Here is a 27854-nt window from a genome sequence, read left to right as displayed (position 1 = left end):
GCGCGCAATTTTATTAAGAATCGCATACCTTGTAATAAATTAGTCACATCTTGTGCTGCCTGTCCGTGCACCAGAAAGCTAAACCTATGGCTCCTGTGAGTTGTCGTAGATTTGCGCTTTAATTTACGCCACTTTCTGGCGTAAAGCACATTAAATTCATCGGGCTGCGGTTGGCCCCACCCCCTTTTGATAATCCACACCACTTTTTGTAAAGTAGTGGATATGATGTAAATGCAGCAACATTTTTACACAAATTGCAATTTTTGGGGCATTTGTGACTATTCTACACCATTATAAAAATGAAGGAGATATTAGAATAGGTTTTAAGGATATAAATCTGTAGTATGTGTGTTTGTGTGTATGTATGTCTGTGTATGTATGTATGTATGTATGTATATATATATATATATATATATATATATATATATATATATATATATATTAGTGACACCTGTCAAAGAGACCACCTATTTGATAAGACCATCTACACAAGATTTCCTGAGACAGACTTTCCGTTCCATCATATACTATGCATACTAGCCATCTTCTTTTAGAGGACCACCCTTCTAGAAGACCATGTTTCATTAACATTTTGCATGGTTATCTCAGAGATGTGTCACTGTCTGTCTCTCTTTTTCTCTCTCTATATATTTTTTCGTTTTTATTCAATACCTCTTTGATAATATAATGACTAGTCTTCAGTGACATTTTGCCCATAGTGATGTAATGCACTTGACCCTATCGTCCAATTGCTGCTGCAGGATGTTATGGACAAAATGTCATTGCAGCCCAGTCTTCATACCGGATGGAGGGATTCTAACTGCAGGGGACAGAATAACAATTCTTACAGTTAGAATACCAGTAATTTATTTGTCTATTTTCTACAAGTTCCAGGAGTTATTTGAACGTACAGTATCGTACAATAGCTCTGTGTACATTATTACATTCATATGTAAATATCCTAAACCACCATGTACTCTGTTGTTATAAATTACCAGTGTCTTTTTCTTTTTTTTTTTGCTCTGTGCCAATGGACCACCTCAGCCACCAGGGCCCGGGTGCAACTGCTACGTCTTCACCCCCTATAGCTAAACTGCTGCTCCTTTTAAAGACTAGAGGATATGAGGAGGCAGAATAAATAAAGTGATCATACTGCAATAGGACAGTACTAGGCACATGGGTAAAAATGATTCATGCATTGCTGTTCTGTGAATCCTTCTGACTGTGAAACACCCCCTCCCCCCCGCCCTCCACATAGCCCCCCCCCCTCCACATAGCCCCCCCCCAACCTCCACATAGCCCCCCCCACCCTCCACATAGCCCCCCCCCCCACCCTCCACATAGCCCTTCCCTCCACCAGCTCATACAGCGTGCTCCATTCTCTGAATGCTCGTCTCTACCACAGAGAAATGCTTGCAAGATTCTGTAGAAGTTGAGATCAATAGAGAAGCTGATTCCTCATGGAGAATCACTTGGTGCAGTTTAGCTTTTGTAATATTCACTGTTACTTTATTCGCTTTGGGATTGGTGAAATTTTTTACATTAATAAATTGACAGCAATTGACTTTTCAATAAAACAGATACCATAGTTAACCGCTAAATAAGGAGAAAACTGGTGGTTATTTGCTCAGAGAAACTATACAAAATATTCTTCTTGGAGTAGTTTTAATATTTTTTACATGTTGTATTTTATTTAGCTAGCTTTAAATCATTTATATATTTAAAATATTTAACAATTTTATATTTTGTTGTTGGAAATAAGCAAAAAAAACAAAACCTTCTGAAAACCTACTCCATAAATCCTTTGTTTTTTTTTTACGGGAAAAGTTCTTATTTTGGGTTTGTATGTGTTGTAAATAATACTTTCAGTATAAAATATTCCAGTAATACTTAAGTCATCCAAATACCACTCCCAATGAGTTTTGTCTGCAATCAGACTGTACATTGGTAGCATTGTTAGGATAACACAGGGTTTTTCTAAAGCCATGGATTGTCATGAATAAATAAAAAATTTAAAAAAACTAAGCTAATCTTCAGAAGATAAAGCAATACTTTTCATCGCTTTGCATTGCAGCTCCTTTATTTTCCAGTAAACCAGAGGAGAGTTTGTGCAGTGGGTCCTGCAGTGGAGTCTGGGATGGGCACATACATGTTAGACAGGAATGTAGAACATGTGTGGGGAACAGAACATCCGAGTGTGGGGGGTGGAGAAGGTGTACATGTTAGATCCATCCACACACTGGCGCCTCTCTGCCTGGGAATTCGGAGCTTTTCAGTCCTTACTTATGAACCATGACATCTGTGCATTCCATGGGCTCTGACCCTAAGGATCAGAGGTCGCACAGAGGTCAAGCAGTTTCCTCTTTCAGCACCAACAGAGACCTTGACTAGAGGTAAATTATGCCATAGTTTAAGGAAATAATTTGAAACACTCTTGTAATTATAATAGATTTTGGTGTTTACATTTTAATCTTCAAACCTTTGGCCCTGTTCTTCCCCAGACTAGAACTAAACAGGAGAAACTACCGTCACACCAGGTAGATGGGAATTCTTACCACATAGGTCATACTGCCCTTCGCCCTTCAAATGTTAGTGCGTTTGCCCAGACAAATAGGAAGCAGAGGAAGCCATTTACCCTTGAGACATAGATGGCAATTTCCCTCTAGAAAGCGCAACTATCACTTTTCTAGGCCGCTAAACATAAACCGTGTTGATGTAGATTCACCATAGTATGTAAAGCCGGTATCATCAGCTTCATACATTTATTCCTGCTTACATTAGAATTTAAAACAACTGAATTTGATACCATAGGGCTGATGATTAAACAAATCCAATCTGCCTTTATATATATATATATATATATATATATATATATATATATATATATATATATATATAATGTATCCATCTATCACATGTATAAATTAAATGCACAAATTAGAATGTGTGATTTGGATCCTAGATACTACATAAAAAAAATTTGTTTAACTGCTTCAGGACCAAGCTCATTTTTTCAAATCTAACATGTCACTTTATGTGGTAATAACTTCGGAATATTTTTACCTATCCAAGCGATTATGAGATTGTTTTCTCGTGACATATTGTACTTAGTTAGTGAAAAAATTTGGTTGATAAATGCATTGCTTATTTGTAAAAAAAAAAACCCACAAATTTAGAGAAAATTTGAAGAAATTATGATTTTTCTAATTTTAAATGTATCTGCTTGTGAAAACAGATAGTAATACCACACAAAATAGTTACTAATTAACATTTCCCATATGTCTACTTTATGTTTGCATCGTTTTTTGAACATCCTTTTATTTTTCTAGGACGTTACAAGGCTTAGAACTTTAGCAGCAATTTCTCACATTTTTAAGACAATTTCAAAAGGCTATATTTTTAGAGACGAGTTCAGTTCTGAAGTGGCTTTGAGGGCCTTATATATTAGAAATCCCCATAAAACACACCATTTTGAAAACTGCACCCCTCAAAGTATCCAAAACAGCATTCAGAAAGTGTTTTAACCCTTTAGGCGTTTTACAAGAATTGAAGGAAAGTAGAGGTGAAATTTTAAATTTTTATTTTTTTTGCAAAAATGTATTTGTAATACATTTTTGTTCTGTAACACAGAAGGTTTTACCCGAGAAATGCATCTCAATATTTATTGCCCAGATTCTGCAGTTTTTAGGAATACCCCACATGTGGCCCTAGTGTCCTAATGGACTGAAACACAGGCCTCAGAAGCAAAGGAGCACCTAGTGGATTTTGGTGCCTCCTTTTTATTACAATATATTTTAGGCACCATGTCAGGTTTGAAGAGGTCTTGTGGTGCCAAAACAGTGTAAACCCCTAAAAGTGACTACATTTTAAAAATTTCACCCCTCAGGGAATTTATCTAGGGGTATAGTTAGCATTTTGACCCAACAGATTGTTTGCTGAATTTATTCGAATTAGGGCTTGTTTACACGAACGTGTATTACGTCCGTGCAACGCGCGTGATTTTCACGCGTGTTGTACGGATCTATGTTAGTCTATGGGGCAGTGCAGACAGTCCGTGAGTTTTGCGCAGCGTGAGTCTGCTGCGAAAAACTCACGACATGTCCTATATTTGTGCGTTGTTCGCGCATCACGCACCCATTGAAGTCAATGGGTGCGTGAAAATCACGCATGCCACACGGAAGCACTTCCGTGTGACGAGCGTGAAACTGCTGTTTGGACCCCCGGCAGGGCTCAGAAGGGAAGGAGCGCTATTTGGATTTTGCAGCTCAGATTTAGCTGAATTCGTTTCTGGGGACCATGTCGCATTTGCAGAGCCCCTAAAGTACTAGTATAGTAGAAATTCCCCAGGTGTGATCCCATTTTGGAGACTAAACCCCTTAAAGAATTACATTAGAGGTGTAGTGAGCATTTTGATCCCTCAGGTGTTTTAAAGATTTTATTAGAATTGGGCAGTGAAAATGAAAAATTATGAGCTAAATCTACATATTATTGGGAAAAAAAAAAGTTAATTTCCACAAGGAATAGAGGAGAAAAGACACACCAAAATGTGTTACACAATTTCTCCTGAGTAGGGAAATACTCCATATGTGGTTGTAAACTGCTATTTGGACACACGGCAAGGGTCTAAAGGGAAAAAGCGCAATTTCGTTTTTGGAGTGAAGATTTTACAAAATTGGTTTTTGGCGCCATGTGGCATTGCGCTGAGGTACCAGCACAGTGAAGACCCCCGAGAAGTGAACCCATTTAGGAAGCTACACCCCCTCAAGGAATTCATCTAGAAGTGTAGTGAGCATTTTGACCCCCAAAGGTTTTTCAGAAATTAGTGCACAGTGGATGTTGCAGATTGAAAATTGCCATTTTCCACAGATATGCCATTTCAGTGCCCAATGTGTTGTGTCCAGCTGGTACCACTGGAGACACACACCCCATAAACTGTTAAGCGGTTTTCCAGAGTACAGTAATACCCCATATGTGATCATAAACTGCTGTTTTGGCACACTACCAGGCCCAGAAGGAGCGTCATTTTGCTTTTGGAGCTCAGATTTGGCTTTGTGGTAGTTTTGTTTAGTGTTTTACTGGTGTTTCAGTTTATAATGTGGGGGCATATGTAAGCTATGTGGAGTCCATCAGGGTATATGTAAGCTGTGCAGAGTACATCAGGGTATATGTAAGCTGTGCAGAGTATATCAGGGTATATGTAAGCTGGGCAGAGTATATCAGGGTATATGTAAGCTGTGCAGAGTACATCAGGGTATATGTAAGCTGTGCGGAGTACATCAGGGTATATGTAAGCTGTGCGGAGTACATCAATGTATATGTAAGCTGGGCGGAGTACATCAGGGTATATGTAAGCTGGGCAGAGTTCATCTGGTCATAATAGGATGATGTAATAATGGGGTAAATTAATAATAAAATGAATTATCCATGGATAGTGACGTACGCTTTGAACCAATCCTTTATGCACAGGCCAGATTTTTGGGTGCAGGAGTCGCGCTTCTAAAGGGTGTCCGTGGTATTGTACAAAATATCCGCACTCCAGCATTGCCTAATCTTTGACTTCTTCACTAACCCCATATGTAGCACAGACCCCAAAATGTCATAGTTTCCGCTGCATTTACAGGGTCCACCAGTGGGGGCTAGCAAATGATGATGTGGTGTTTTAGGTGAAGAACTGCTGCACATATCAATTAGTCTGGGGCGTCGTTTTGCATTATTGCATTCCAAGAGTCATACATGAGCTGTGTGAGTGCTTGATTTTCATGGGACCAGCTGTAGTTTTCTATTAGTATCATTTTGGGGTACATATGATAATTTGATCAGTTTTTATAAAAAAAATTGGGAGGTGAGGAGACATAAAAACAAATTCTCACTGTTTTTATAATTTTTTAACGGCGTTCTCTGTGCAGTATAAACAATATGTTTACTTTATTCTGCGGTTCGATACGATTATGGCAATACCAAATTTATATAGTTTTTATGTTTTACTACTTTTACATAATAAACTCTTTTTTCTTTCTCTAAATAAAATAATGTTTTCGTGTCACCATATCCTGAGAGCCATAAGTTTTTTAAATTTTTTTTGTCGATGGAGATGTGTGAGGGCTTGTTTTTTTGCATGAAAAACACGGTAGTTTTTATTGGTACGTTCAACTTTTTGATCACTTTTTATTCAATTTTTTTGGAAACCACGTGACCAAAATAGGAAATTCTGCCATTGTTTTTGATTTTATTTTTTTACGGTGTTCACTGTGCGGGATAAATAATATGATATTTTTATAGGTCAGGCCAATACAAACGCGGCGATACCTATTATGAATAGTTTTTGTTTTTTTCTAATTATAAAGGACTTTTATTTCTGAGACTTTTTTTTCACTTTTTATTTTACACATACTAGGGGACCTGAAGATCTGATCTTCTGATCCCCAGTACAATACACTGCACTACTTCTGTATGTTCTTAAGTAGTGCAGTGTATTGTAACTGTAATTTTACAACGGACAGTTAAGCCTATTACGTCCTGCCATGGGCAGGACCTAATAGGCTCCCGTACCTGGCATCCAGGAAGCCGTTGCTAGGCTTCCTGGTTGCCATTGCAACCATCAGCACCCCGCGATCTTTTGTGAGAGGCCAACGGGGTACAGAGGGAGCCCCCTCCCTCTGTGTCAATCACTTAAATGCCGCTGTCGCTATTGACAGCGGCATTTAAGGGGTTAAACTGCGTAGATCGGAGATAACTGTGATCGCTGCCGTTGCAGCGGGATGTCAGCTTTACACCCGACAGCCGACACCCGCTGAAGATGAAGCGCGCACAGATAACAATTCTTAGAGCAACAGCACAATTCAAACTCTGTTATTCCTCCTAAATTTCCTCCTAAATTTAGATATAATTTGCCATCTGGATGTTACCATTTGGGGGGAGGGTGTTCCTACACAGTCTGGCAATCCCCAATCAGTGATCAGACTGTCTAGGGACACGCCCCTTTGACAAGGGAAATCGTAACACCCAGTTCTCAATTTATTCATAAGTTCTCAGGAGGAATAACAGAGGAATGACACCAGTGGCGGATTATCATATGGGCGCACATCATTTAAAAAAAACTATATTGCAGCGCGCTAGTGCCGCTAATGGGGAGGAGGGGCGGGCTGAGAGGGAATAAGGCCGCACTGTCCGCCCTGCTGCCTTTCAGAGGGGGCGGCGGCGCAACTGAAACCAGCAGCCGCCACCCCCTCCTGCACTATGGAACGCAGGTAAAATGACATGCATAAGCGCTGAATGGCCGGGTACGTTCTGTGCCCGACCATTCAGCACCTTACAAAGACGCTGATTGGCAGGGCAGAATGAGTTGTCCCGCCAATCAGCGCCTTTCAACTTATTGAAAGGCGCTGATTGGCGGAGGAAGTCATTCTGCCCTGCCAATCAACGATGATAGCGGCGCGATGACATCATCGTACCGCTTCCATTGTTGAAGGACGCTGATTGACGGGGCATATCATTCTGCCCTGCCAACCTGCGCCTTTCAACGACGCGAGCGGCGCTAAGCCTCAGCAGACCTGCTCAGAAGAGAACAGGCCTGCATTGACACAGGATGGCGTGGGAACAGGATCACGGTGAGTATGTAAATGTTGTTGTTTTCAACTAAAAAGTGTGGGCGGCATTATATACAGGAGGGGGGCTGTATGTGGGGCACAATCTACAGGGGGATTATATGTAGGGTGCTTTATGTAGAGCTCCATCTACAGGGGGCTATATGTGGGGCACAATCTACAGGAGAGGCTTTATGTGGGGGACAATCTACAGGGGGACTATATGTAGGGCACTATATACAGGGGGAGCTATATGTAGAGTGCTATATTCGGGGGGCTATATGTAGAGCGCTATCAACAGGGGGGCTATATGTGAGGCACTGTCTATGGGAGCACTATCTACAGGGGGCTCCATGGGGGCACTATCTACAGGGAGCACTGTGTGTGTGTGGGACACAGTGTATGGTGCTATTATAATCAGGGACACAGTGTATGGCGTTATTATAATCAGATGTGCAGTGTATGGTACTGTTATATATAGAGACGTATTGTGCGGTACCATGATAACTTCATCTTTGTTTATAGATGCAGAAATGTTTGAAAAGTGAGAAGCCCAAGACATCTGAGCGGAAAACTGCAGAAATGGGTCGTGGCCAGGTGAAGCCATAGAGGTTTGGACCGGATGGAGAAGAAAATTGAAAAAAGAAGAACTAGAATCTGAAATGAAGTCACCGGTAAGTCACTTAATGTAAATTTTTATTCTGCCTCTAATCAGTACTGTAGTCACTGTATGATCTGCAGCGAGATGATGGGTGGTATGATATTTTTTTTGGGGGATACAGCAGCTCCCAGCATATTCTTATCATTGTTCCGGCCATGATGGGAGCTGTAGTTTTAGCCATACAAACCTATACAGCAGGGGTTGCACTAAATTGAGCTGTATTTGTGCTGGTGCTATATTTATGTACTGAGCTTGGTTCTGGTGTTGTATATATGTGGTGAGCTTTGTTCTAGTACTGTATATATGTACTGAGCTTGGTTCTGGTGTTGTTTTTATGTGCTGAGCTTGGTTCTGGTACACTGTTTCCGAAAGTCCCATAGAACTGAATGGTTGTTCCGTAAACAGCGTAGCTCGCATGCTACACTGCTTCCGTAACTGCCATTCACTACTATGAGTTACGGAAAGTTCATGGTCAGGAAGTGGCTCAGAGGCAGCGATAGCAGGAAGAGGTAGAACAGAGTTTAGGGGCCCGGTTTTAGAGATAGATGCGAGTCCCACCTCTGGGAACTGCACCTATCTGACAGGATCCACAGGATATGTCATAAATTTAAAGTGTAACTGAACTTGTCATAGTGAAATGTCAGAAGTTTTGATCGGTGGGGGTCCGAGCGCTGAGACCCCCATGGATCGCTAATTCAAAGTGGCAGAAGCGCTCAGATGACCGCTGTGCCGCTTCGTATCTGATCTGCTTTTCTCGGAAAGCCGAGCAAGCGGTGTGCGAACGTACATCACGCCGACGAATGTCGATCAGTGTCGAAGCGGCGCAGCATTCTATCGTGAGTTTCTGCTTCTTCACTTTAGCGATCGGTGGGGGTCTCAGTGCTCGAACCCCTCACCGATTAAAAGTTCTGACATATCACTATGACATGTTAAAAGTTTAGTTACACTTTAAAGAGAGGTGTTATAAAAAAAAAATATTATTGCTATTATTTTAATAAAAACAGTCTATCAGTGTGTTTGGTGCAACTTTCTAAATACTTGTTATTAAAAATGATTTTTACTTTTTAAGATACAACTGCTTTACATCCTGAATACAGAGCAGCTGTATCTAGTGCTAAAACATGTATCCGTCAGGTCAGTGGCACTGATGGGTACAGTGTTAGCGGGTTGGGGGGGTTGAATTGCATGTGAGGGGGAAGGAGGGGGCCCAAGTTGTGTCAACAGCCCAGGGCCCATCGTACACTTAATCCGCCACTGAATGACACACTGCAGAGTTCTAGGAAAAGATGCCCCAGTATTGTTATTTTATGGGGAATACAATTATTCACTAAAAGAGTCAATACAGGAAAGCTGACAGGTCCTCTTTAACTATTGAAAGTCCCCCAAGTCCTGCAATCTGTACCCACATATATTTATTCCTGCATATTAAATGAAAAAGATCATATTTGGGACTGCTTTGGTTCATTTCAGTTTGTCAAAAAACTCAGTTAAAGAGGCTCTGTCACCACATTATAAGTGCCCTATCTCCTACATAAGGAGATCGGCGCTGTAATGTAGGTGACAGTAATGCTTTTTATTTAAAAAAACGATCTTTTTTCACAAAGTTAGGAGCGATTTTGGTTTATGCTAATGAGCTTTCTTAATGCCCAAGTGGGCGTACTTTTACTTTCGACCAAGTGGGCGTTGTACAGAGGAGTGTATGACGCTGACCGATCGGCATCATGCACTCCTCTCCATTCATTTACACTGCACTAGCGATATAGATATATCGCTATGTGCAGCCTCATACACAAGCCCTAACATTACTAGTGTCCTGATAATGAATACACATGATCATCCAGCCTGGACGTCATGTGTACTCAGAATCCTGACACTTCTGACTCTTTTTTGTGAGATTCCAGCAACGGATACGAAATCTCGCGAGATCACGGAGCTAAACGAGATTTGGTTTCACTTGCCGGAATCTCACAAAAAAAGATTCAGAAGTGTCAGGATTCTGAGTACACATGACGTCCAGGCTGGATGGTCATGTGTATTCATTATCAGGACACTGCAGTAATGTAGTGTTTGTGTATGTAGCTGCACATAGCGATATATCTATATCGCTAGTGCAGTGTAAATGAATGGAGAGGAGTGCATGATGCCGATTGGTCAGCGTCATGCACTCCTCTGTACAACGCCCACTTGGTCGAAAGTAAAAGTACGCCCACTTGGGCATTTAGAAAGCTCATTAGCATAAACCAAAATCGCTCCTAACGTTGTGAAAAAAGATCGGTTTTTTTAAATAAAAAGCATTACTGTCACCTACATTACAGCGCTGATCTCCTTATGTAGGAGACAGGACACTTATAATGTGGTGACAGAGTCTCTTTAAGTCTGACACATTCCAAAGTTCTGGTGACAAACATATCTGTCATTTTGTCCCTTTGTCAGATAGCCACAAAGGTTCATCTATAGATTGATAAGATGAACCGAAAAATACTCCAAGACAAAAAATGTTTCGCTCATTCGATAAAAATCTAGGGATTTTAAGGAAAATTAACATGTAATCTGCTGAAATAATTTTAAATATTTTGGTAAGTGATTTCCTACAGATACCTGATACTTTGGTTACGTGAAGACACAAGTAACCAATTCTAGTTATAATTCGTAATTGGCCAGTGTAAAAGCATGAATTGATCAATGATAAAACTTGTTTATCTTTTCTTAAAATTAATCGGTCATATATTGAAATGATGTAAATGAGGTAAATGTTTGTTGCTGAACTTCTTCTATGATCAGACTTGCAATTAAAAATGACGGCAAATATACAATAATTGTAATATTAGAAATGCCTATTCGATGTATGTTGTAACTGTGTTTGTGCGGGTTTTCTCCAGGAACTCCGGTTTCCTCCAGGAACTCCGGTTTCCTCGCTCACTCCAAAAGAATACCGATAGGAAAATTGTGTGTAGATAATCGTGTAATTTACTTGGGTACAACTGAAAAAAATGCAACCGTTTGCCGGTTATTAGTTGTTTGCATGAAAGAATATGACATTTATGGCTGTCAGTTCCGAAAAACAGTCAGAATCACACTTTACAGCTGACAATTATCTCATGTTTATGGCAATAAACATGAGACACACCTAGTTCTCTCTTAGGGTATGTTCACACGGCCAAATTTCAGACGTATACGAGGCGTATTTTGCCTCGTTTTACGTCTGGAAATACGTCTCAAATACGTCGTCAAACATCTGCCCATTACTTTCTATGGGTATAACGCTGTATTGTCCACACGACGCGTAATTTTACGCGTCGTACGGCAATTACGACGCGTAAAATTACGCCTCGTAAAAAGAAGTGCAGGACACTTCTTTGGACGTTTTTGGAGCTGTTTTCTCATAGACTCCAATGAAAACAGCTCCAAAAACGGACGTAAAAAACGCCGCGAAAACAGCGTGAAAACGCAGCGAAAAATGCAAGTTGGTCAAAAAACGTCTGAAAAGCAGGGTCTGTTTTCCCTTGAAAACAGCTCTGGATTTTCAGACGTTTTTGTTGACTACGTGTGCACATACCCTTAGGGTATGTTCACACGGCCTATTTACGGACGTAATTCGGGCGTTTTTGCCCCGAATTACGTCTGAAAATAGCGCCTCAATAGCGCTGACAAACATCTGCCCATTGAAAGCAATGGGCAGACGTTTGTCTGTTCACACGAGGCGTAAATAGACGCCCGCGTCAAAGAAGTGACCTGTCACTTCTTTGGCCGTAATTGGAGCCGTTATTCATTGACTCCAATGAATAGCAGCGCTAATTACGGCCGTAATGGACGCGGCGTTCAAGCGCCTGCACATGCCGTTACGGCTGAAATTACGGGGATGTTTTCAGGCTGAAACATCCCCGTAATTTCAGCCGTAACGGACGCCCTCGTGTGAACATACCCTTAGGGTATGTGCACACGTAGTGACCAAAAACGTCTGAAAATCCAGAGCTGTTTTCAAGGGAAAACAGACCCTGCTTTTCAGACGTTTTTTGACCAACTCGCATTTTTCGCGGCGTTTTTCGCGCCGTTTTCGCTGCGTTTTTTACGTCCGTTTTATGGAGCTGTTTTCATTGGAGTCTATGAGAAAACAGCTCCAAAAACGTCCAAAGAAGTGTCCTGCACTTCTTTTGACGAGGCTGTATTTTTACGCGTCGTCGTTTGACAGCTGTCAAACGACGACGCGGAAATAACAGGTCGTCTGCACAGTACGTCGGCAAACCCATTCAAATGAATGGGCAGATGTTTGCCGACGTATTGTAGCCCTATTTCCAGACGTATAACGAGGCATAATACGCCTCGTTTACGTCTGAAAATAGGTCGTGTGAACCCAGCCTTAGGGTATGTGCACACGTAGTGACCAAAAACGTCTGAAAATCCAGAGCTGTTTTCAAGGGAAAACAGACCCTGCTTTTCAGACGTTTTTTGACCAACTCGCATTTTTCGTGGCGTTTTTCACGTTGTTTTCGCGGCGTTTTTTACGTCCGTTTGGAGCTGTTTTCATTGGAGTCTATGAGAAAACAGCTCCAAAAACGTCCAAAGAAGTGTCCTGCTCTTCTTTTTACGAGGCGTAATTTTACGCGTCGTAATTGCCGTATGACGCGTAAAATTACGCGTCGTGTGGACAATACAGCGTTATACCCATAGAAAGTAATGGGCAGATGTTTGACGACGTTTTTGAGACGTATTTCCAGACGTAAAACGAGGCAAAATACGCCTCGTATACGTCTGAAATTTGGCCGTGTGAACATACCCTAAGGGTATGTGCACACACAAAATAAAAAACTTCTCAAAATACGGATCTGTTTTCAAGTGAAAACAGCTCCTGATTTTCAGCCGTTTTTAATCAAACTCGCGATTTTCGCTGCGTTTTTAACAGCTGTTTTTGGAGCTGTTTTTCTATAGAGTCTATGAAAAACTACTCCAAAAAGTACATGCACTTCTATTTCGCAGTCGTTTTTTTACGCGGCCAATTTGAAAAACGGCCCTGTAAAAAATGCCCCGTCGGAACAGTTCTGCTTCTGATTTTTCAGACATTTTTCGGGAAGTTTACGGCCCGAAAAACGTCTGAAAACACTCCGTGTGAACATACCCTTGGATCTAACAAAGCAGTGGGAGAGAAGTGGCTTTCTTTGGTTTAGATGGTTTGCCAACAGATATAAGATAGTTGATCCCGTTGAAATAAGCAGGATCTGACAACAAACATTCGGCCACGTTCACACGTGGCAGAATTTTTGTCGCTGCAAATGTTGGTGCAGATTCGAGGCAATTACGCAATGAATCTGCACCAACATTTGCATATTTGACGGGTAATTCAGACGTTGTGGATATCACAGCGGACTTGCCTCAGATTTCAGTTTTTGCATCGTAAATGCTGAAATCCGCAGTGAATATCCACTGCTTCTCCGCAGTATAATGTGCATGCTGCGGAGGAAAAATTCTACACTGCAGCCTAATTCCCGCACAGTTATTTTCCACAACGTCTGAACTACGTTTCCTAAAAATGTATAGAAACAAATGTAAAAAAAGGCTGCTGCAGAATTCCACTGAGGACTGTCTGCAGCGGAATTCAACAGCAATTCTGCCACGTCTGAACGTGGCCTCAATGTCTATGACCAGCATCAGTATCCTTTGGGTACTATGACTGAGGGCTTATTTACACGAACATGTAATACGTCTGTGCAACGCGCGTGATTTTCACGCGCCTCGCACGGACCTATGTTAGTCTATGGGGCCGTTCAGACAGTCCGTGAAAATTTTTATTTTTCCAGTGCTGCCTCAAGTCCGAAAAGGTTGGGAAACAATGTACTAGGCTACAGGATCACGCCGGCCTATGCAAGGATCCCGTCGTGGAGCAGCTCAGTTCGTCGTGGGAACAGGGCCTAGGTGAGTACAATTTTTGTTTTTGTTTGGGGGCACTGTCTACAAGGGGGAGGTGGGGGACTGTATGGCACTTTCTACCAGGGGGAGGTGGGGGGGCTGTATGGCACGATCTACAAGGAGGAGTTGGGGGATTATGGCACTGTCTACAGGGAGGCTGTATGGCAAAACCTACAGGGGGGCACTATACTGTGTGGGGGCTACTAAGCGGACATTATACTGTGTAGGGGTACTACAGGGGGAAAAATACTGTGGGCACAATTAGAGGACAAAATACTGTGTCCTTGAAGGGGTTGTAATATATTATATTATTATTATACTGTATCCCCCACTAAAGGGGCATTATAATTTTTTTATGGGGCATTTTTTTTTAATGATGGGGTGGGGTGCCGGAAGATCATTTTGCACGGTGCGCCATCTATCCGAAGGCCGGCCCTGCCTGCATATGTATCCGTGTCATAATTGTGAATGTTTTGTATAATATTTTCCTGTGGAAATCTGCTGAGAGCTGTAAAAATTGGCTTACTTATGACCATGTGTTGCAGATGTACATCAGTTTATTTTGTTATTCCATTGTATTATATTTACCGATAACACTTCTACAATAGTCTTTATATCTACTGTTATTTTGGACTTCAACAAGTGCCGATATTCTTGTGTACTACATTCTTTATTTAAAAATATGTTGTCCTTTTTCATATGTACCTTTTTCGCCACTTTGATATGCATCTTTTGAGGTCTACTGTAAGTTTGCACAGTTATCTCCTATGTTTTCCTTTTTTTCAATATACATTTTCTGAACCTCCCATTTTCCTATTTACTGTGAGAATGTGTTTATTATTTTTAGGAAAATGTGGCACAATTTTATTTAATTACTGCATTGAGGCAAATATCCAAGGATTGTTTCTCTGAACTGTATTTAAGTTGGGAGAAGGAGTCCCCAAGTCAAGTTCAAAAACTTCGTTTTGCTAACGTTTTAATTTTTCCATCGACTGAGTGGTATGAGGGCTGTTTTTTTTTGTGGGACAAGCTGTAGTTTTTATTGGTACCATTGGGGTACATTCGACTTTTTGTTCACTTTTTATTCCATTTTTTGTTGGAGATAGAGTCCCTAGGGGACTTGAACCAGTATTCCATTGGATCGCTTGCATTGTATATTGCTATACTAATGTATTGCAGTATTTCAGGACTCATGTTTTTTTTTTCCCTTTTCTTTTTTTTTCAAAAAAAGTAACATACTTTAACATTTTTCTCTCTCTCACTTTGTCCGGTACCTTGGTAACAACATTACCTTCCCTTCAGGGAATTTAGATTTACGTTTCTGTAAGGGGGGGTCTAATGAATGCCCCCAGGTCTGCCATCTTTGTGCTCCTATTTAAGCCCCCAGTCTGCCATGACATCCATCGGCACCCTGCGATCGTGTGACAGGGAGCCTATAGGACATGTTGCCCCCTGTCCCTAGCGGCTTAGATGCCGTGGAGTGGGCTCCATACCCCCAGTCGATACTCCCCCCGGCCACCACCGTATATATACGGCGGATATCGGGAAAGGGTTAAAAGTTTTCACTACGTATGAAATTGCAAGTGTGTAAGTTACAATATCTTTGTTTTCTCACTTCTAGTCCCCTGCATCTTCTACTTTTAGTGACATCATTATGGACAAAACGTCATCATGCTCTGTCATAGTGTTGGCCAATGATTGGCTACAGCAGTCACGTGAAATGATGCCACCATTGACGATACGTCATATTGGTCCATTGCAAACAAGCACTAACAGGAGACCTGCGGCGTTGAATGGAGGAGAATTAATAAGGTAAATATATTGAAAATGTTACTTTTTTCTAATTTAGGTTCAAACACTCTTCATGTAAAATCCTGAAAAAGAAAGAATAGTCGTTATTGTGTGCCTTGAACTAATGTGTTCAAAATTCCTAAAAGGCACACTTGAGGACATAAGACCCTAGGTATTCCAAAATGGTGCACTCTAATTATGCTGTTTATTAGCTTCATTTTCTTGCAGGCTGCCCATAACATTAATTTAACCTTGAGGCAGATTAGGAAGAGACTTGAATTACTGCAGCCCTTTATTTCCTCCCCGCTGATGTCAGCTGCAGGAAAATATAGATAGATAGAATAACTTGAATATCTCACTTAAACAGGGAATTACAAGTTACTTGTGTGTCTGTAGAGAGAACTTGTTAGCTAATAAAGACCTGTGATTCCAGCAGCCTCAGCACTGATTAAAGCAGTGTACTAACAAGGGAGTGGAAGAAATACATGTGCAATGTGTGCAAGCAGACTAGTAGAAAGAATGACCTGTGACCGGGCTGCAGCTGCACTGTATCTGTAACAAGTTAGACAATGATAACAACTTCCTGTTAGTGAATTGAGGAAAAAGAGAGGTCTGCCGCACAAACCGCTGAGCTTTGAAGTGAAAGGCTGCACAAAGGTATTGTACATGAGGTTATAAGTGCACCGTGAGGTTTTTATTTTTCACTGGAGATACGCTTTAATTCTCTCTACAGGGTGGGCCATTTATATGGATACACCTAAATAAAATGGGAATGGTTGGTGATATTAACTTACTGTTTGTGGCACATTAGTATATGGGAGGGGGGAAACTTTTCAAGCTGGGTGTTGACCATGGTGGCCATTTTTAAGTCGGCCATTTTGTATCCAACTTTAGTTTTTTCAATGGGAAGAGGGAGATGTGACACCTCAAATTTATCGAGAATTTCACAAGAAAAACAATGGTGTGCTTGGTTTTAACGTTACTTTATTCTTTCATGAGTTATTTACAAGCTGCTCTTTGTTTACAGCCAATTGACATGTCGCAGAGGTTAACACGTGAGGAGCGGATAGAAATTGTGTTGATGTCTGGTGAACGCAGTACCCGGGTCATTGCAGCAGATTTCAATGCAAGACACCCTACGAGACCACCCCTCTCCCATGCTACAGTTTGCAAACTGCTTGCCAAGTTTCGTGAAACTGGTTCAGTGTTGGATTTGCCCAAATGTGGACGCATGAAAACTGTCACTAATGAAGAAATATCAGTGGCTGTCCTAGCTTCATTCAGCAAGAGCCCACAGCGTAGCACTCGCCGCATGTCACTGGAGAGTGGCATCAGTCGAACATCCCTTCGGCGGATATTAGCTACTCACAAATGGCTCCCTTACAAACTCCAGCTGCTGCAGCATCTCAACGAGGATGACCCAGATCGGCGCACTGAATTTGCAGAATGGGAAAAACAAAAATTGGAACAGGACCCTCAGTTTACACAGAACATTTTGTTCAGTGATGAGGCAAACTTTTATGTGAATGGTGAAGTTAACAAACAAAACCACCGCTATTGGTCTGTCACTAACCCACATTGGATAGATCCCTCCAAGACTGTTGGAACACAAAAATTGATGGTATGGTGTGGTATATGGGGTACAAAGATAGTGGGGCCATTCTTCATCAATGGAAACCTCAAGGCCACGGGATATCTGAAATTGCTACATGATGATGTGTTTCCCTCTTTATGCACTGAAGCTGGCACGTTCCCTGAGTTTTTCCAGCAAGATGGTGCACCACCACATTATGGGTGTCAGGTCCGAGCATTCCTAGATGAACAGTTTCCTGGAAAGGGGATTGGTCGTCGTGGGCCAGTTGAATGGCCCCCTAGGTCTCCCGATCTGACCCCCTTAGACTTTTATCTTTGGGGTCATCTGAAGGCAATTGTCTATGCTGTGAAGATACGAGATGTGCAGCAACTGAAACTACAGATACTGGAAGCCTGTGCTAGCATTTCTTCTGCGGTGTTGCTATCAGTGTGTGAAGAGTGAGAGAAGAGGGTTGCATTGACAATCCAACACAATGGGCAGCACTTTGAACACATTTTATAAGTGGTCAGAAACTTGTAAATAACTCATGAAATAATAAAGTAACGTTAAAACCAAGCACACCATTGTTTTTCTTGTGAAATTCTCGATAAGTTTGATGTGTCACATGACCCTCTTCCCATTGAAAAAACTAAAGTTGGATACAAAATGGCCGACTTCAAAATGGCCGCCATGGTCAACACCCAGCTTGAAAAGTTTCCCCCCTCCCATATACTAATGTGCCACAAACAGGAAGTTAATATCACCAACCATTCCCATTTTATTTAGGTGTATCCATATAAAAGGACCACCCTGTAGATGTCCGTCCATGACTACATCTCAGTTGTTGTTTTATGATCTTCTTCAAATGGCAAGTTCCACTTTGTTCTAATAAACTTCTCCAAATGCAAAAAAAATTTGATCCACGAACTCCATACACAATCTTTGTTTCTGTTTTCAAAACTATTCAGACTGTTCCGATAAAATGCCTAAAATACAAAAGAATTTGGGGACTGCTTACGGTAGGTAGTGTGATTATTTACATAGGCTTTAACTGGTTGCCGGCACAGGACGAGAAAGGCGGGTACTTTGCGCATTAGGACGAGCATTCTCGTCCTGTGTCCGCGTGCGATCAGGAGCGGGGTAACGGCTGTAATACATAGCCACAGCCCCGCTCTAACATCGGAGAGGAGGGTAAACCTCTTCTCTCCGCCGTTAGCCCCTTGAATGCCGCGATCAAAACTGCGGCGTTCTAGAGGAGGGGGGACTGCCCTTTGATCGCGTCACAGAAAATCCCTGTGACGCCCATAACTTGTATGGTCAGACAGCCCAGGGTCCATTGAAGAACCCCAGGGCTGTCTGAACATATTTCCTGTTATTAGGGCATACTGAAGTATGCCCTAACAACTGCCTGTGTACATTCAGTACACAGGCTAATGTACTGGCATATAGATCTATGCCAGTACATTACAGTTAAAAAATAAAAATAAAAATTAAAAATCCCTGTATGGGATTAAAAAAAAAAAAGTTAAATTAATGTAAAAAAAATAAGTTAAAAAATACAAATACACATTTTTTTACAATAAATAAACTTTTTCAAATAGAAGTCCCAAAACATGAAATAATATAGACATATTTGGTATCGTCAAGACCGTAACAACCAGAACAACAAACGTATAACATTATTTATTATTGGTGTATGGTGTAAAAAAAACTGCAGCAGAGCTGCTTTTTTATTCTGCATTTTCGCGAAAATTTCTATAAATTAAACGATAATGTATTTGCACTAAAAAATGGTACCTACATATAGTACAACTCGTCCCGCAAAAAACAAAGTCTCCTACAACTACGTCGCACAAAAAATAAAAAAGTTATGAGCGTCGGGATGCAAAGAGTGAAATATGAATAAATTGTTCTGTCCTCAAGGCCAAAATTAGCCGTGTCCTTAATGGACCAGTGTCACGAAATGATGAATAAGATACAATGGAGGCAACATACTAACCAAGGTAATTTACAAATTACATAACATCCACAGATATAAGCAATCCTGCTGATCAGATAGCAGTATATCTGATCAGCAGGATTGCTTATATCTGTGGATGTTATGTAATTTGTAAATTACCTTGGTTAGTATGTTGCCTCCATTTAATACATTGTATCTTATTCATCCACTTGTGTGGCCTGTATTGAAGTAACTTATTACTTGATACTATTTGTTATATGGCCATGCTAAATGAGAATTTTTCTTAAATCTGATTTCTTTGCCATTCATTACCCGGCCGGGTTTGTGATGTCTGTTTGTAGGTTTTTGTGCAAGATTGCATCATTTTAAATATATATTAATAAACTTTTGATAATTAAATTGCGACTTTATTGAGCCGAGTGCCTTTTTTACCAGGTTTTGTTTTTTCTTTTCCGGGCTATACATATAGCCCAATCTATAGGGGAAGCTATAAGTAGGGCAGCACGGTGGCTCAGTGGTTAGCACTATTGCCTTGCAGCTCTGGAGTCCATATGTGGGCACGATCTACAGAGGGCTGTATGTGGGACACTATCTACAGGGGCTTCTATGTAGGGCACTATCTACAGAGGCTCTATGGGGGTCACTATTTAAAGGGGGCTATGGGGGCACTATCTACAGGGGGCAAGGTGTGTGTGCGTGTGTGACAGTGTATGGTACTATTATAATCAGGGACACAGTGTATGGCGCTATTATAATCAGGTACACAGTGTATGGCGCTTTATTATATTTAAAGGTGTTAAGAATTTTAACTTTGTTTATAGGTGCAGAAATGTTTTAAAAGTGAGAAGCTGAAGACATCTGAGCGGAAAACTGCAGAAATGGGTCATGGCTGGTAGAAATCCATCATAGAGGTCTGGGCCGAAGAAAAGAACTAGAATCTGAGACTTCACCGGTGAGTCACTTAATGTAAATGTTTATTCTGCCTCTAATCAGCACTGTAGTCACTGTATGATCTGCAGCGAGATGATGGGTGGTATGATTTTTTTTTGTGTGAAACCGCATCTCCCAGCATATCCTCATCATTGTTCGGGCCATGCTGGGAGCTGTAGTTATACGCCGTACAAACTTATACGGCAGGGGTTGCACTAAATTGAGCTGTATTTGTTCTGGTGTATATATGTACTGATCTTGGTTCTGATGCTGTATATACAGTATGTACTGAGCTTTGTTCTGGTGTTGTATATACACCGTGTTCCAAATTAATATGCACATTGGATTTAAGTGTCATAAACATTTAATTATTCGTTTTTCAATTAAACTCATGGATGGTATTGTGTCTTAGGGCTCTTTGGATCATTGTAATCAATCTCAGACACCTGTGATAATTAGTTTGCCAGGTGTGCCCAATCAAAGGAAAACTACTTAAGAAGGATGTTCCACATTATTAAGCAGGCCATAGGTTTCAAGCAATATGGGAAAGAAAAAGGATCTCTCTGCTGCTGAAAAGCGTGAAATAGTGCAATACCTTGGACAAGGTATGAAAACATTGGATATTTCAAGAAAACTTAAGCGTGATCATCGTACTGTAAAAAGATTTGTGGCCGATTCAGAGCACAGACGGGTTCGTTCTGATAAATGCATAATGAGGAAGGTTTCTGCCAGACAAATTAATAGGATTAGGAGAGCAGCTGCTAAAATGCCATTGCAAAGCAGCAAACAGGTATTTGAAGCCGCTGGTGCCTCTGGAGTCCCGCAAACCTCAAGGTGTAGGATCCTCCAGAGGTTTGCAAGTGTGCATAAAGCTATTATTCGGCCAACCCTAAACAATGCTCACAAGCAGAAACTGTTGCAGTGGGCTCAGAAATACCTGAAGACTAATTTTTAAATTGTGTTGTTTACTGATGAGTGCCGTGCAACCCTGGATGGTCCAGATGGATGGAATAGTGGATGGTTGGTGAATGGCCACCATGTCCCAACAAGACTGCGACGTCAGCAAGGAAGTGGCGGAGTCATGTTTTGGGCTGGAATCATGGGGAGAGAGCTGGTAGGCCCCTTTAGGGTCCCTGACGGTGTGAAAATGACCTCTGCAAAGTACGTAGAGTTTATGACTGACCACATTCTTTCGTGGTACAAAAATAAGAACCGTGCCTTCCGTAGCAGAATTATCTTCATGCATGACAATGCACCATCTCATGCTGCAAAGAATACCTCTGTGTCATTGGCTGCTATGGGCATAAAAGGAGAGAAACTCATGGTGTGGCCCCATGTTCCCCTGACCTCTACCCTATTGAGAATCTTTGAAGCATCCTCAAGCAAAATATCTATGAGGGTGGGAGGCTATTCTGATATCCTACAAAGATATTCAGGTAGAAACTGTCCAAATACTCACAAATTCAATGGATGCAAGAATTGTGAAGGTGATATCAAAGAAGGGGTCCTATGTTAACATGTAACTTGGCCTGTTATGTTTTTTTTGATTGAAAGAGCTTTTGATTTCTGTAAATATGACCTCTTGATGCTGCAAATTCAACAAATTACCATTTTAGTTCTCTTTACAACCTTTAAAATGTTTTGATCTCTGTTGTGCATAATAATTTGAAACAGTGCATTTTGAGTTTTTTACTTCTAAAAAAAATCTGTTATCATTAGGAGATTTGTTCAATAAAATTTGCATTATACTCCAACGTTTGATGGCGTGAAGATTATACTGACTGTCATTTGCATCGACTATTTAGGAAAATCAGCGAAAAATAACATTTGCATAATAATTTGGAATGCGGTGTACGTATGAGATTGGTTTTGGTGCTGTATATATGTACTGAGCTTGGTTCTAGTGCTGTATTTATGTACGGAGGTTGGTTCTGGTTCTGTATTTATGTAGTGAGCTTGGTTGTGGTACTGTATATATGTATAGGCTTGGTTCTAGTGCTGTATTTATGTACTGAGCTTAGTTGTGGTACTGTATATATGTCAGAGCTTGGTTCTCGATCTGTAATTATATAGGATATATTTATAATAACAAAATTGCAGAGCAGATGAAATTTTCTCAATTCATTGTATATTTAATGGGAATCTGTCAGGTAGTTTTAACCCCTTGAACCGCCACCATGCTGAAATACATGACCTGACAATATTTGCAAACATTCCCTCGTATGTCTTTTTCAGATACAGCAAAATCTTTAAAATCCACTTTTAAAATGGCGCACACTATATCCTAATTACTCATTAGAGGGTCATTGGGCGGTGCTGCTATCCTGAAGAGTCCCATAGTCCTGCCTCCAAACTCACCTTTCCATGTTTGAGTGACATCTCCCTGGCTGATAAAACTTTCTCGGATGCGCCATTGCCTTGTGGCACTATACACAAGGGGGTACTGTGTGCCACTATACACAAAGGGGGGCTGTGTGGCACTATACACTAGGGATGCATTATGCATCGAAACTTCGATACTGTGCACCCCCAAACGGTTCGATACCGTTGTTTCATGTATTTCGATACTTAGCTGTGCGGCCACACAGCTAAATATAGTAATACATTAATGTAGTTACAGCGGGGCTGTAGCTATGTAAGGGTATGTTCACACGGCCTATTTACGGACGTAATTCGGGCGTTTTTGCCCCGAATTACGTCCGAAAATAGCGCCTCAATAGCGCTGACAAACATCTGCCCATTGAAAGCAATGGGCAGACGTTTGTCTGTTCACATGAGGCGTAATTTACGCGCCGCTGTCAAAAGACGGCGCGTAAATAGACGCCCGCGCCAAAGAAGTGACCTGTCACTTCTTTGGCCGTAATTGGAGCCGTTATTCATTGACTCCAATGAATAGCAGCGCTAATTACGCCCGTAATGGACGCGGCGTTCAAGCTCCTGCACATGCCGTTACGGCTGAAATTACGGCGATGTTTTCAGGCTGAAACATCCCCGTAATTTCAGCCGTAACGGACGCCCTCGTGTGAACATACCCTAATACAGCCACTGCCCCGCTCCTGAGTCCTGACAAGTGCGCGCCATCAGGATGATGCGATGCGGCCAGAGCTGCACTAATGAGCGGCGACACTGAACACAGAACATGGCGGGCGCACTGCAAAACACCCCCATGTTCTGTCCTCAGTGCCTTAACCGCCGCTCATTAGTGCAGCGCCGGCCACATCACCTCATGCTGACCGCGCACGCACTAATGTCAGGAGCGGGGCAATGGCTGTATCACACAGCCGCAGCCCCGCTCTATAACGGTGGAGATCAGAGGAACCTCTCATCTCCGCTGCTATTTGCGTCATTTATGATATGTACGCTGTTGACTTCAATGGGTGCGTGATGCGCGAAAAACGGGAAAGTATAGGACATGTCGTGAGTCTTACGCAGCGGACATACGCTGCGTGAAAATCACGGACTGTCTGAACGGCCCCCTTCACTAACATAGGTCACGGACGTAATACATGTTCGTGTGACTAAGGCCTAATAGTAATTAACCCCATCATGTACCTCACACATTAACCCATTATGACTGAGAAACATAATAGGGTTAATTACTATTAATGATGAGGTTAAATTCATCATCACACCACGCGCCTCACATCAGAAAATGGAAGAACTTTTTTTTGTATTATTACTGTTGGCAAATCGTTTTGGTATCGAAATCGCAATACTACACAAAGTATCGGTATCGAAGTCCAAATTCTGGTAAGGTGACATCCCTACTATACACAAGGGGGGGCGGCTGTGTGGCACTATACACAAAGGGGCTGTGTGGCACTATACACAAATGGGAGCTGTGTGGCACAATTTACAAGGGGGGGCTGTGGTTTCTACAGGGGTCTGTGTGTGGCACTATCTACTAAGGGGGGCTTTGCTGCACTATCTACTAAGGGGGGCTGTGCTGCACTATATACAGTGGGAGCTGTATAGCGCTATATACAGTGGGAGCTTTATGGCGATATCTACAGGGGGCTGCATGGCCTTATCTACAAGGGGGAGGTGGGGGCGCTATCTACAAATGGGGTGTGACACTGTCTATAGGCGGGGCTATATAGCACTGTCTACAGGGGCGCTGTATGGCACATTCTACAGGGGGCACTATTTATAAGGGGGGCTGCTTGTGGCACCCTGGGGGGGCCCTGGTCAAGAGTTTGCTATGGGCCCCAGTCTTTCCTAGTTACGCCCCTGGCTTATGGAATGACTTTGAAGCATGTTTAAGAAAAGATGGGTTGTCCTAAAGGAAAGAAGGATTGAGCATGTTGAAATACAACGTCCAGTCCTTCTTCCCCTTCATCCCTCGACATCTGCTGTTAAGGAAGAATCGCGTGACCCTATAAACATTATCGGCCGATCATGCCAAATTATCAGCCGATCACGCCAAATTCTGGCACATTTAGATTTTCGAAGATCCCGTCAAAGTCATCAGGATGTACTATTAACAATCTTGTGTCCATAGCTTTTTGAAAAAGTGCAATCTCCGCTGTAGTTTACTTTTTTTTTAACACAATACACCGATCATCATAAATAACATGAAACATTTATTCTACAGGTTGTTATGGAAGTGGTGATACCAAATATGCATAAATTATTCCATGTTTTGGGACTTATATTTTGAAAAGTTTGTTTAGTGTAAAAATAATGTGTATTTCTGTGTAATTTTTTTTAATTAATACTTTTTTTATTAACTTTACTTTTTTTTTATCGCAGAGAGGAATTTTTCATTTTTATTTTTATTTTTGAACTTTAAAGTGGCATATATCTATATGCCACTACATTAGCCTGTGTACTGATTGTACACAGGCAGTTGTTAGGGAATACCTCAGTATGCCCTAACAGGGAATATGGTCAGACAGCCCTGGGGTCCTTCAATGGACACTGAGCTGTCTGTTCATACCAGGTTTGGCCATCGATCGCGTCAGAGGGTTTTCCTGTGACGCGATCAATGGAAACGTAAAGACAAAGAAGTTCCACAGCACTGGACCAGATGTGGGTGCACGCCTCTACGGGACCTGATCTATGGTCCACTGGAGTAGACCAGGGAAAAAGGCAGCGAGGCAGCACTTTCAAAATGAATTACAACTTTATTCACCCGTGCAACGATTGTCCAGCAGGACCTTTCTCAAGCTTCTCATTCTTGAGAAAGGTCCTGCTGGACTGAAACGTTGCACGGGTGAATAAAGCAGCTGCTCATTTTGGAAGTTCTGCCTCGCTGCCTTTTCTCCTTGCGTTCAAAGGGAAGTCCCACTTCTCAGTATTGCTTTGAATGCCACGATCAGCTTTGATCAAGGGGTTAACGGCAGAGAGAAGAGGTTTCTCTTCTCTCTGCTGTTAGAGCCTGGCTGTGGCTGTGTACTACTGCCGTTGCCCTGCTCGTCATGGCGTGTGGACACTGGCTGGAGTAGTAACTGTCGGCCAAACAAGTTATTTAAAAAGGAGCTATCACCTATTCCTGACTCTCTATTTAATTAAGCACTTGTTTTCCCATGAAATAACAATTCTGTAATATATTTTCTTAGAAGTCTGCTTTGTGACGTTCCTTTGTTACTCATAGAAATTTAGGAGTAAATTGACAACTGGGTGTTACCATTCCCCTTGTCAAATGGGCGTGTCCCTACACAGTCTCAGTCTGTCGGCACTGACTGGACAGCGTCAGTCTGTAGGGGCACAACTAACAACAGAATGCCTACAGGCAAGAATACCCTATTTCCCAACTACCCTAAAAGATAAAGTAAATTCCTTATTGTGCTACGTATAGCAAAACAGACAGACCACACGTAAGTGTATTAAAATTGTCACTGCTGAAGACCGGACATAGGAGTAGAGAACTGATGCTAGTGCAGCAGTATGATAACAACTGGCATAGGAACCGTTATTTCTGACAGTTAATTGATTAAATTGTCTAAGTTGTCTAACAGTAGGTCCGGCCTAGCGCAGGAATTAAAATAAAAGAAGCCTCCCCGACATGTTTCGCTACTAGGTAGCGTCCTCAGGGGTACACGGGGCTAATGGCGGCGCTGCGAAAAGGTTCTTCCTGTTATGGACATTTCCAATGACGTACATAGGGGGAGTGTCAGGACAAGCGTCCAGTCAGTGTAAGCGAAAGTCGGCCGGCCAGCAGAAGAAACAGATTGGCAAATCACAGGAGAGGTAAGGTAGGCCAATGGAGGATGGGGGAGAGCGCATGCGCACATGTGATAAATGAGGACATAGTGTAAAATGTCAGCGTATAGTTGCTGGATATATGAAAACCAGCGGAGAATAATGACGCATGCGCAAATGCGTAGTGAAGAGACTTATACTGGTTATTGCGGATAACGAAGATCCAGAAATCAGCGCAGGCGCATAGATGAAAATTAGGACTTAGTACAGAAACAGTCAGTTCCTGCAAGGTGCCAAGGGTAAGTGTTGGAGAATATTAGTATAGTTTATGTAAAACACGCAATAGAAACCCATATGGGAGGAATACATATCCTAAATGTCGGCATGCAAATAAGGCACTCAACCAGGGGGCATACTTGTATACATCCTACATAGAGGCACCAGTAATAAGGGAGATAATGTTAAAAATAAGATGGGCAATGGTTCAGCTTGATTAAAAGCTGTAATATATATGGAAGAGACAGGGAGCCGCCATATCTGTGTGGTCATAAGTCATGAAATTAGTTTATGGTGTAAGAGAATCTACCACAACAATAGTGGTGTATATATTACATTTTTGAATTATAAATAATTATTTAAGTTGGTACATGGAGCAGGTTCGGTGCTAAATCCACAAAGTAGCCTGTGTTCTCCATCATGAGAATGGACATAGAGTACACAACAGCAATGAAGTAGGGATTGGGATCATAGAAACGCAGTAAAGGTAAACCCCTCATTAAGACCCAGGGGGGTCATGGTGTTCAAACGGTGAATCCACCGTTCCTCCTCTTGCAGGAGTCTACGGTCTAAATTACCAGCCCTAGGGCCCAGCTTAATTTGGGTGACACCCCAAAATTGAAGCACTCGAGGGTTGCCCCCATGAAAATTCTGAGTATGTCTTGATAAAGTGGTATCTTCATTATGGTTGATGGTACTGAGGTGTTTGGAAATTCTCCTCCTCAGTTCCTGAACGGTCTTACCAACGTATAGCTTAGGACAGGGGCATCTCACAATATAAACAACCCCACTGCTTTGGCAGTTCATAAACTGTTTTATCTCGTATGATTTGCCATCAATTGGATTGGTGAACTTCTTGACTGTTGCCATAAAAGGGCAGAAGGAACATTTGCCGCAGGGGTGAAATCCCTTTACAGATGATTTAAGTCAAGTAGATGGAATATTAGATCGTGTGGAATAGTGGCTATGTACCAGGAATTCCCGCAGATTTTTCCCCCTGCGGTATGTGATACTTGGATTTGCTGAAATGGCATC

This window comes from Rhinoderma darwinii, chromosome 1 (assembly GCF_050947455.1).
Source record: "Rhinoderma darwinii isolate aRhiDar2 chromosome 1, aRhiDar2.hap1, whole genome shotgun sequence".
Taxonomy (NCBI): domain Eukaryota; kingdom Metazoa; phylum Chordata; class Amphibia; order Anura; family Rhinodermatidae; genus Rhinoderma; species Rhinoderma darwinii.
The sequence above is the reverse complement of the archived record's forward strand: the minus strand, read 5'-3'. Positions refer to the sequence as shown.